Source organism: Salvelinus alpinus, chromosome 34 (assembly GCF_045679555.1).
Source record: "Salvelinus alpinus chromosome 34, SLU_Salpinus.1, whole genome shotgun sequence".
In the NCBI taxonomy this organism is placed as follows: Eukaryota; Metazoa; Chordata; class Actinopteri; order Salmoniformes; family Salmonidae; genus Salvelinus; species Salvelinus alpinus.
Window position 1 is genome coordinate 13,850,973 of NC_092119.1, and position 12,463 is coordinate 13,863,435.

General features: G+C 43.7%; 1 protein-coding gene across 3 annotated transcripts in view; it reads right to left on the reverse strand.

The window, feature by feature from the left end:
* The window catches only part of LOC139563805 (spectrin beta chain, erythrocytic-like), a 90,497-nt gene extending 78,310 nt beyond the window's left edge, over nt 1-12,187 (reverse strand). For 2 of the 3 annotated variants that reach the window (XM_071382728.1, XM_071382726.1), the window contains exon 1: nt 11,895-12,187. The gene's annotated coding sequence lies outside the window, so the exon portion shown is untranslated. The remainder of the gene's footprint in view (nt 1-11,894) is intronic. The other variant, XM_071382729.1, reaches the window with a different exon arrangement.
* Nucleotides 12,188-12,463: the final 276 nt, after the last annotated feature.

Sequence of the window (12,463 nt, forward strand, 5' to 3'; positions counted from 1 at the left end):
GATGATCTAGACATGTGAGACTAGGTGAACGGATGATCTAGACATGTGAGACTAGGTGAACGGATGATCTCTGCATGTGAGACTAGGTGAACAGATGATCTAGACATGTGAGACTAGGTGAACGGATGATCTAGACATGTGAGACTAGGTGAACGGATGATCTCTGCTTGTGTGGTTCCCACCGTGAAGCAAGGAGGAGTTGGTGTTATGATGTGGGGGTGCTTTGCTGGTGACACTGTCAGATATTTACTTAGAACTCAAAGCATACTTAACCAGCATGGCTACCACACCATTCTGCAGTGATACGCCATCCCATCTGGTTTGCGCTTAGTGGACTATCATTTGATTTTCAACAGGCCCAACATACCTCGAGGTTGTGTAAGGGCTATTTGACCAAGAAGGAGAGTGATGGATTGCTGCAGATGACCTGGTCTCCACAATCCCCCAACCTCAACCCAATTGAGATGCTTTGGGATGAGTTGGACTGCAGAATTAAGGAAAAGCAGCAAACAAGTGCTCAGCATATGTGGGAACTCCTTCAAGACTGTTGGAAAAGCATTCCTCATGAAGCTGGTTGAGAGAATGCCAAGAGTGTGCAAAGACGTCATCAAGGCAAAGGGTGGCTACTTCGAAGAATCTCAAATATAAAATATATTTTGATTTGTTTAACACTTTCTTGGTTACTACATGATTCCATATGTGTTATTTCATAGTTTTGATGACTTCCCTATTATTCTACAATGTAGAAAATAGTAAAAAATAAAGAAAAACCCTTGAATGAGCAGGTGTGTCCAAAGTTTTTACGGGTACTGTACATCCTAGGAACGTATACCATTTAGGTTTACAACCCTTTCCTGCTATTTAGGAACCCCAAATAGTCCCCTCCACTCCCGCATCCCTCCCAGGCTCCAGTTTTAGCATGACATATCCCCCAACTGTCACAGTGGAGTGTTTGTGTCTATGCGTGAATGTGTGTGTGTGTGTTTATATGTGTGTGCATGCATGTGTGTGTATGTGTGCGTGAGTGCCTGTGTGTGTGTTTATATGTGTGTGCATGCATGTGTGTGTATGTGTGCGTGAGTGCCTGTGTGTGTGTTTATATGTGTGTGCATGCATGTGTGTGTATGTGTGCGTGAGTGCCTGTGTGTGTGTTTATATGTGTGTGCATGCCTGTGTGTGTATGTGTGCGTGAGTGCCTGTATGTGTGTTTATATGTGTGTGCATGCCTGTGTGTGTATGTGTGCGTGAGTGCCTGTATGTGTGTTTATATGTGTGTGCATGCCTGTGTGTGTATGTGTGCGTGAGTGCCTGTATGTGTGTTTATATGTGTGTGCATGCCTGTGTGTGTATGAGTGTGTGAGTGCCTGTATGTGTGTGTATATGTGTGTGCATGCCTGTGTGTGTATGAGTGCGTGAGTGCCTGTATGTGTGTGTATATGTGTGTGCATGCCTGTGTGTGTATGTGTGCGTGTGTGGAATGGCGGGTGAAGGTTAACCACTAAGATAGCTCTATTTTGGTGCAGCATGCCTATTTTATCACCCCTCTCCCCCCTCTCTGTCTCTACTGGGGAACATGATGAATGATAGGCTCAAACCAAACCGCTCGCGCTGGACTCGTCGACGTTTCAACTGCTAATGTATGTGTTTTGGTCTGTGTGTTTCTACTAGTTTAATGCTAGTGTGTCTGGGTTAACTTCATGTGTAGGGATGTGTCTGTATAGTTCAATGAATATGGGAGAGTGTCCTCGTCTGGTGTTTTGCTATCCTGCACAAACACCAGATATTAGAACTAAAGTCATAATGTAATGTAATTTATTGAATGCTGTAGCTACTCAGTGATATGATATGTACAAGAAGGTTGGCTCCAGACTAGAGCTATGCACATGGAACTTCAACTTTTCCATAGATCATCATGCACTGGTGTCAATGGGGATTTGGGAGAAAGTTAGTTACATGTACATCACACATACTATATACCTCTGACTGTGTCTCAAGGATTTAAACCCCTCCCAGCATAAGTAACTTGAGGTATAACCAATCATTCTGAGTGTAGCTGTACCGTTTCCACTGTGGATGTAAAGTTAGAGAAAGCACATCACCTCTCCCCTCACCTGACACTACACAGTCAACCTCTGGTTTGGAGGAGATACAAGAATGACTGTTCCTTTCCATTTAGAGAAGGAGACCTAGTTGGGGTAACGTAGTATACAGTGGTGTCAGTCAGGCTGATCTAGGATCAGTTTTGCATTTTAAACCATAATGAAAAACAGGGGGGATCTCATCATAGTTCACCACTTTTACTCAGAAAGGCTTTGTGAATACATGCCCAGGTCTCCCTCCACCTCCCCCTCCTCTCTGTATCAGTCCTGTGTAGGGTGATGTTATCAGACATGATGCTGGCTCCACCCACTGACCACAGCACACAGGATCTCCTTATCATCTAACACACAACCTTGGCTAGCTCTCACAGAGCAGGCATGTCCCTACGCTATGTGACGTCACAGACACACACTCACAGCCACTAGACTAGGCCTAACTGGATATGATATCCAGAACGTCAATCGATTTCTTCTGGGACAAACTGACAACTCGTCATGGCATGGAGCATGGAGCATGGAGCATGGAGCATGGAGCATGGAGCATGGAGCATGGAGCATGGAGCATGGAGCATGGAGCATGGAGCATGGAGCATGGAGCATGGAGCATGGAGCATGGAGGATGGAGCATGGAGCATGGAGCATGGAGCATGGAGCATGGAGGATGGAGCATGGAGCATGGAGCATGGAGCATGGAGCATGGAGCATGGAGCATGGAGCATGGAGTATGGAGCATGGAGCATGACATGCTCTAAGAATCTTAGTGGTGACTAATATCAATGCAGACACCTGACTACCTGACAGACTGAATCAATGGCCACATTCCTCTCTAGACAACCAGTAGTGTAGGGTCATTAAACAGGACACATATTTCTGACCTGTTATTTGTTATTATTTTATTTTACCTTCATTTAACTAGGCAAGTCAGTTAAGAACAAATTCTTATTTACAATGATGGCCTACCCCGGCCAAACCCAGACGACGCTGGGCCAATTCTGCGCCTCCCTATGGGTCTCCCAATCACGGCCGGTTGTCATACAGCCTGGAATTAAACCAAGGTCTGTAGTGACGCCTCGAGCACTGAGATGCAGTAGACCGTCTAGTGGATGTGAGTGTCTGTCTACTTGTGCTGCTCTTTCACATCTGATTCAGCAGTGATGTCATCATTCAGCATTCAATCAAACCTTGCCAAGGAATACCAAGACAGACAGATGGAAATCTGAATATATTTAGCAAAAATATCATACCTCCATTTGTATGAAATATAAAGGCCTAAACAAAAGGTAATATATCTCTAGGTAAACACAAAACAACTGAGCAGAGGAACCATGGCAACTATCTGAGAACACAGCCAGCCGCTGTTCCATCTGTAACTATTCCTAAAACACCTGCCAGTGTTTCTGTCAGTGTCACCCTCAGACAAATGGGTGTGCAATCCTGATTAGGCGCTTTCATCAAACATAAAACACCTCAACAACGAGCCAAAGAGCCTCTAACAATGTCTGAACAGAATGTTCTAGATAATGTCACAGACAGAGGTTATAATGTCTACATAACTATATCTGCTGCAATGAAAATGAAATGATTTCCCGGAGTAAACACAGTAACTGTCTAGGAAGGAGGAGGAGTGGTTGTATTTTCTGAGAGTTATGGAAAGTGGAGAGGGACAAATGAGAGATGGCAGAAGGGTGTGGTTAGGAAGACTCACGACCCACACAGTGTGTGTAAGTGTAACGGCAACAGCTGGAGTGAGGTCTGTGACATCTTGGCATGGTGTAAATCTGGACCAACACATTGGACCATGTTCCAAGGACACAGATTAAGCCTAGTCCTGGACTAAAAAGGCATGAGAATTCACATAGGCTCAACCTGTGTCAGGGAAACTGCCACATAGCTACTAAAGAAAAAGCCAAATCAAAGAGAGGGATAAAAAAAACAGGCAGGACAGACCATTATGTACCTTTTAAAGGCTTCCTCCCCTAAACTCAGGGACAGTCTGAGATCTAAGAGCTCATTCCTAATTTGATAGACTGTCAATATCTATAGATTGTCCTCTAATACCGACTGGACCTACCACACAACTAGACCTACCACACAACTGGACCTACCACACAACTGGACCTACTGTACCACACAACGGGACCTACCACACAACTGGACCTACTGTACCACACAACTGGACCTACTATACCACCCAACTGGACCTACTGTACCACACAACTGGACCTACTATACCACACAACTGGACCTACTATACCACCCAACTGGACCTACTGTACCACACAACTGGACCTACTGTACCACACAACTGGACCTACTATACCACCCAACTCGACCTACTGTACCACACAACTGGACCTACTGTACCACACAACTGGACCTACTGTACCACACAACTGGACCTACCACACAACTGGACCTACCACACAACTAGACCTACCACACAACTGGACCTACTGTACCACACAACTAGACCTACCACACAACTGGACTTACTGTACCACACAACTGGACCTACTGTACCACCCAACTGGACCTACTATACCACACAACTGGACCTACTATACCACCCAACTGGACCTACTGTACCACACAACTGGACCTACTGTACCACACAACTGGACCTACCACACAACTGGACCTTTGTGGGCTATACTCGGCCTTGTCTCAGGATTGTAAGTTGGTGGTTGAAGTTATCCCTCTAGTGGTGCGGGGGCTGTGCTTTGGCAAAGTGGGTGGGGTTATATCCTTCCTGTTTGGCCCTGTCCGGGGGTATCATCGGATGGGGCCACAGTGTCTCCTGACCCCTCCTGTCTCAGCCTCCAGTATTTATGCTGCAGTAGTTTATGTGTCGGGGGGCTAGGGTCAGTTTGTTATATCTGGAGTACTTCTCCTGTCTTATCCGGTGTCCTGTGTGAATTTAAGTATATTCTCTCCTTCTCTCTTTCTTTCTCTCTCTCGAAGGACCTGAGCCCTAGGACCATGCGTCAGGACTACCGGGCATGATGACTCCTTGCTGTCCCCAGTCCACCTGGCCTTGCTGCTGTTCCAGTTTCAACTGCTCTGCCTGCGGCTATGGAACCCTGGCCTGTCCACCGGAAGTGCTACCTGTCCCAGACCTGCTGTTTTCAACTCTCTAGAGACCGCAGGAGCGGTAAAGATACTCTTAATGATTGGCTATGAAAAGCCAACTGACATTTACTCCTGAGGTGCTGACTTGCTACACCCTCGATAACTTCTGTGATTATTATTATTTGACCATGCTGGTCATTTATGAACATTTGAACATCTTGGCCATGTTCTGTTATAATCTCCACCCGGCACAGCCAGAAGAGGACTGGCCACCCCTCATAGCCTGGTTCCTCTCTAGGTTTCTTCCTAGGTTTTGGCCTTTCTAGGGAGCTTTTCCTAGCCACCGTGCTTATACACCTGCATTGCTTGCTGTTTGGGGTTTTAGGCTGGGTTTCTGTACAGCACTTCGAGATATTAGCTGATGTACGAAGGGCTATATAAAATAAATTTGATTTGATTTGATTTGATATGCCCTACCACAGAACTTGACCTACCACATAGACAGAGACAACACTACACTGTATACTTACAGTACGTATATATATCATTTACACTACTACAAGTCAGTGAAATGTATGAGCAGAAAGACGAAGTGGCATGGTATTTCTGATAGAACAGAATGTATCGTCCTTCTTTTCAAACAGCTCAAATAATCTAGAGATGATCTATGACAGACCGTGGGGAAGGGGGGCTGGTCCAAAAATCACCCCCTTCCCCAAAGTTTTGGGACCCAATTTGTATGTCAATCTCGACGAACAGAAAATACATCCCTCCCTATTTAGTAGTGAAGGCTTGGTTTGACAATATCCGAATGTCATTAAACTTCTGAGTGTTTTGTAACAGATGTCTCTTTCCATTAATCGAATGGCGGTTGCGTAGTTTGAATGGTGGAATTACTGTATATTAGAGTGGAGAAGGTCAGCAGGTAGCCTACAGGAGACTATTGAAGGAGCCTAATCAGATTAAAACATGGTGACTAGTTGTGTTTATGCCACACATAAAAGGTAATACATTTTAAAACTTAAATGACAAATATTTAGGCTATATTGAAGCGTTAGGTTCTAGGTCGAGGAATGGCCGATCTGATCGGAAAGGAGGGAGAACGTGTGTTAAGCTTTCCTGAATAACTGGGCCAGCTGGGAGCATAGGCCTATGTGGCCACACTACATAGGACAACTTGGGAGAATGATGATAGAGCATCAGTATCAGATAGAGCCATCAGTATCAGAAGCAAAACTACAGCCACACTGGCCTGCTACTGTGCCTTTCTGTAATCTGTCCAGAGTACACCCACAACTAATCCAAATGGAATGAATGGAATTAAACTTTCAAATAACAGGGCTTTTGTGTCATTATTCAGATTACATTTTCACTGAAGTTTACTCAGTGAAAACAATAATGTAATTATTAATTGGATTGTGGTGTGGTAAACTAGTCTCGGAAGGATAATTTTATTGTCCCTAAACAAAATCAATAGGGAAGCTTTTTGAGCTGCATGTCTTCACTGTTCTTTCATGCGTAATGACGCACCTGGCCTCTCCGCTGCCTGTTAGATATTCCTCTATCTTGTGGATTTATATTGAACATTTGTGAAGATTTGAATGATTCTATGTATGGTATGATTGCTAGTTAACCTATTGCAGACCTGGACAAACGATCCACCGACCACTATTGTCACTATGGATAGAGGGCAGGATAGACAGTTGACTGGTAGACTATATTGACCTGTGGTATAGTAAGTGGGTGGAAAAGCGTAGTGCATAAGGGAAGTACCAAAACACCTAGGTAGGAGAGGAGCATGCAATCAGATGAGGAAATGTGGCTATATGTAAGACATTATATAGAGTACCAGTCAAAAGTTTGGACACACCTGCTCATTCAAGGGCTTTTCTTTATTTTTAACTATTTTCTACATTGTAGAATAATAGTGAAGACATCAAAACTATGAAATAGCACATATGGAATCATGTAGTAACCAAAAAAGTGTTAAACAAATCTAAATATATTTTATATTTGAAATTCTTCTAAGTAGCCACCCTTTGCCTTGATGACAGCTTTGCACACTCTTGGCATTCTCTCAACCAGCTTCATGAGGTAGTCACCTGGAATGCATTTCAATTAATAGGTGTGCCTTGTTAAAAGTTAATTTGTGGAATTTATTTCCTTCTTAATGTGTTTGAGCCAATCAGTTGAGTTGTGACAAGGTAAGGATGGTATACAGAAGATAGCTCTATTTGGTAAAAGACCAAGTCCATATTATGGCAAGAACAGGTCAAATAACCAAAGAGAAATGACAGTCCATCGTTACTTTAAGACATGAAGGTCAGTCAATCTAGAAAATTTCAAGAACTTTGAACGTTTCTTCAAGTGCAGTCGCAAAAACCATCAAGCGCTATGATGAAACTGGCTCTCATGAGGACCGCCACAGGAAAGACCCAGAGTTAGAGTTACCAGTTCATTAGTTACCAGCCTCAGAAATTGCAGCCCAAATAAATGCTTTACAGAGTTCAAGTAACAGACACATCTCAACATCAACTGTTCAGAGGAGACTGTGTGAATCAGACCTTCACTGTTGATTTGCTGCAAAGAAACCACTACTAAAGAACCCCAATAAGAAGAAGAGATTTGCTTGGGCCAAGAAACACGAGCAATGGACATTAGACTGGTGGAAATCTGACCTTTGGTCTGATAAGTCCAAATTTGAGGTGTATGGTTCCAACTCCCGTGTCTTTGTGAGATGCAGAGTAGGTGAACAGATGATCTCCACATGTGTGGTTCCCAACGTGAAGCATGGAGGATGAGGTGTGATGGTGTGGAGGTGCTTTGCTGGTGACATTATCATTGATTCATTTCAAATTCAAAACACACTTAACCAGCATGGCTACGACAGCATTCTGCAGCGATACACCATCCCATCTGGTTTGCGCTTAGTGGGACTATCATTTGTTTTTCAACAGGAAAATGATCTAACACACCTCCAGGCTATGTAAGGGTTATTTGACCAAGATGGAGAGTAATGGAGTGCTGCATCTGATGACCTGGCCTCCACAATCACCTGACCTCAACCCAATTGAGATGCTTAGGGATGAGTTGAACTGCAGCGTGAAGGAAAAGCATCCAACAAGTGCTCAGCATATGTGGGAACTCCTTCAAGACTATTGGAAACGCATTCCAGGTGAAGCTGGTTGAGAAAATAATTCCAGATGAAGTTGGTTGAGAGAATGCCAAGCGTGTGCAAAGCTTTCATCACGGCAAAGGGTTGCTACTTTGAAGAATCTCAAAAATATATAAAATATTATTTGATTTGTTTAACACTTTTTTGTTTACTACATGATTCCATATGTGTTATTTCCTATTGTTGATGTCTTCACTATTATTCTACAATGTAGAAAATAGTAAAAATAAAGAAAAACCCTTAAATGAGTAGGTGTGTCCAAACTTGCAAAATGGCGAATATAAATCATGTACAGTGGGGAGAACAAGTATTTGATACACTGCCGATTTTGCAGGTTTTCCTACTTACAAAGCATGTAGAGGTCTGTAATTTTTATCATAGGTACACTTCAACTGTGAGAGGCGGAATCTAAAACAAAAATCCAGAAAATCACATTGTATGATTTTTAAGTAATTAATTTGCATTTTATTGCATGACATAAGTATTTGATCACCTACCAACCAGTAAGAATTCCGGCTCTCACAGACCTGTTAGTTTTACTTTAAGAAGCCCTCCTGTTCTCCACTCATTACCTGTATTAACTGCACCTGTTTGAACTCATTACCTGTATAAAAGACACCTGTCCACACACTCAATCAAACAGACTCCAACCTCTCCACAATGGCCAAGACCAGAGAGCTGTGTAAGGACATCAGGGATAAATTGTAGACCTCTACAAGGCTGGGATGGGCTACAGGACAATAGCCAAGCAGCTTGGTGAGAAGGCAACAACTGTTGGCACAATTATTAGAAAATGGAAGAAGTTCAAGATGACGGTCAATCACCCTCGGTCTGGGGCTCCATGCAAGATCTCACCTCGTGGGGCATCAATGATCATGAGGAATGTGAGGGATCAGCCCAGAACTACACGGCAGGACCTGGTCAATGACCTGAAGAGAGCTGGGACCACAGTCTCAAAGAAAACCATTAGTAACACACTACGCCGTCATGGATTAAAATCCTGCAGCGCACGCAAGGTCCCCCTGCTCAAGCCAGTGCATGTCCAGGCCTGTCTGAAGTTTGCCAATGACCATCTGGATGATCCAGAGGAGGAATGGGAGAAGGTCATGTGGTCTGATGAGACAAAAATAGAGCTTTTTGCTCTAAACTCCACTCGCCGTGTTTGGAGGAATAGAAGGATGAGTACAACCCCAAGAACACCATCCCAACCGTGAAGCATGGAGGTGGAAACATCATTCTTTGGGGATGCTTTTCTGCAAAGGGGACAGGACGACTGCACCGTATTGAGGGGAGGATGGATGGGGCCATGTATCGCGAGATCTTGACCAACAACCTCCTTCCCTCAGTAAGAGCATTGAAGATGGGTCGTGGCTGGGTCTTCCAGCATGACAACGACCCGAAACACACAGCCAGGGCAACTAAGGAGTGGCTCCGTAAGAAGCATCTCAAGGTCCTGGAGTGGCCTAGCCAGTCTCCAGACCTGAACCCAATAGAAAATCTTTGGAGGGAGCCGAAAGTCCGTATTGCCCAGCGACAGCCCCGAAACCTGAAGGATCTGGAGAAGGTCTGTATGGAGGAGTGGGCCAAAATCCCTGCTGCAGTGTGTGCAAACCTGGTCAAGAACTACAGGAAACGTATGATCTCTGTAATTGCAAACTAAGGTTTCTGTACCAAATATTCAGTTCTGCTTTTCTGATGTATCAAATACTTATGTCATGCAATAAAATGCAAATTAATTACTCAAAAATCATACAATGTGATTTTCTGGATTTTTGTTTTAGATTCCTTCTCTCACAGTTGAAGTGTACCTATGATAAAAATTACAGACCTCTACATGCTTTGTAAGTAGGAAAACCTGCAAAATTGTCAGTGTATCAAATACTTGTTCTCCCCACTGTATATCCTGCCCTGTGACCAATAAAAAAAACACTCAAAGCAACAACAAAAGTTTGATAACCCTCCCCTATTTTGGACTGGGAAGCCCCCCCCCCCCCCCCCAAATTTAGAACGGTCCCTAATAGATATATAATAGGATGACCTTAATAATAATATTGAGTTTAACCTTAATCTATGGGACATAAACATGACAGTATCACATATCACTACTACACACAATGTGTAGCCTACTACATTGGTAATCCTAAACCTGGTTTGGAGCGCCATAATGGATGAGTTTGATCTTGGTAGAGGTTATAGGGAAGAGGAAAGGGAGAAAGGGGATCGACAGTAAACTATTCCTGGAGTGTGTTTACAGTAAGTTTGCGTCCTAAATGGCACCCTATGTCCTATAGTGCACTAATTCTGACCAAAGCCTTATGGTCAAAAGTAGTGCACTTAATAAGGAATAGGGTGAAATTTGGGACAAATCCTAGACTGCTGGAAAGGCTCCATGGCATGCTCACATTTCTCCCTTTAAGGGGAACTCGGTAAGCTGTTCACCTAATTTCACTATTATTCTAAACCAAAGGCTGGTACGCCACACGGCTGTTTTCATTCACTGATTTCAGGAAGCAGTAGTGACACTGCTTTATGTTTGTTTGGCAGAGACAGAGAAAGAGAGAGACAGATAACTGTGAAAGGATGAGGGGAGAGAGAGGACAGTGAAAGGGTGAGGAGAGAGAGATGACAGTGAAAGGATGAAGAGAGAGAAAGGAGGTAAGAGAGAAGTAATGGAGAGAGTGAGATGGAGAGAGGGAGATGGAGAGAGGGACTGAGTGCCCTGGACCTTCCCTATTAGGTTAACTTGATATGAAAAGTTTTTTTTGCCCCAATATTGTCTCCCACTCATGTAGAGTGCAGAATGTAAGCAATATGATGATACAACAGTGCCATCCTCCTAGTGGAGAGAGGAGAACAACATGCCCAGTCTGTGTGCATTTTGCTGCAACCAAATTGCATTATTCTATTCTATTATTTTAGGCTATGTGCCAAGGACACAGCTTGACGTGGAGAGCGCTCTCTGTGGCCTCATGTTAAAGTACCAAAGGGGATTGATGAAGAGGATTAAATAGTAAAGTATATCCTCCTGCCCAGCAGACAACAACTTTAAGATAATATTGTATTAATCTCTCTCTCAAATGTATGTAACCGATAACACTACAGAGAATAATGATCTGCGAGCGACGCGACCAAAGTCTGCATCGAGACCGTTATAGCCCCCCATAGCGCGCGCACTCAAAGTTCACCTTACACCCGCCTAGCCTACCGAATGAAGGTCTTTCAAGGAAGGCCTTTCAAAGTTAGAAGTGATACTAATATACGCTTGTGTCAGAATAATTAACAAGAAATACAAGGTTAGGTAGGCTACAACAGTTTATCCATCGCGGTATTTGAATGGAAATTAATGTCCTTCAACAAGTTTTGCATTGAGGAACAACAGGTGGTAAACAAAATAAAATATACTCACTAATATTCCACCACCATGTCAAACAATATATTTAAAAACGCAGATTCTCACTAACATCTGTAATCATATTTCCCATAATTTGTTTTAAAGAATGGAGACTTCACCAGTGTGAATTTGCACGAAACTTTTCCTATCCAACACTCACCTATGCTTGATATAATCCTTCAGGAAAATATACACCTTTTTATTTCCCTCAAATTAAAACCACATTAATAATCCCATGGAATCACTAGACGGGTCCTGGTCACGGCAGTGGACTCCTGGATGGAACGGTCTTGGAGAGCCAGAGCGGGCAAGGTGGGGAAAGGGGTTGTAAAACTTGCGGCCGCGTACACAGCACGCTCATTCTTCGTTCCCGTCAGCCAGCGAGCCAGCGTTTGACCCACCCCATGTTTTAAAAATAAAGTAGACGCGTCTAGTACATATTCTCTGTGCGCAGGGGCCCGACATTCCTGTCGTGTGCTGGTGACTTTAAATGGCAGCTATAGACGCATTTCAGTGTGGTGGGGGTGCGCTCCCTCCCCTCCTCTCAATTTTCATTAGGAGGCACACCGTAGCAAAACATTTTTCAACGCAAAAGGAAAATGAGCGTTTCTTATTGGACAAGTTCAGGTAGCCCCTCCCTGTTTCAGTCTGTTTTCTTTCGTTTTGTGCCAAATGTATACAACCCTATAGCTGCCTGTCGCTCAGATCTAATCGGAACACACCAACACC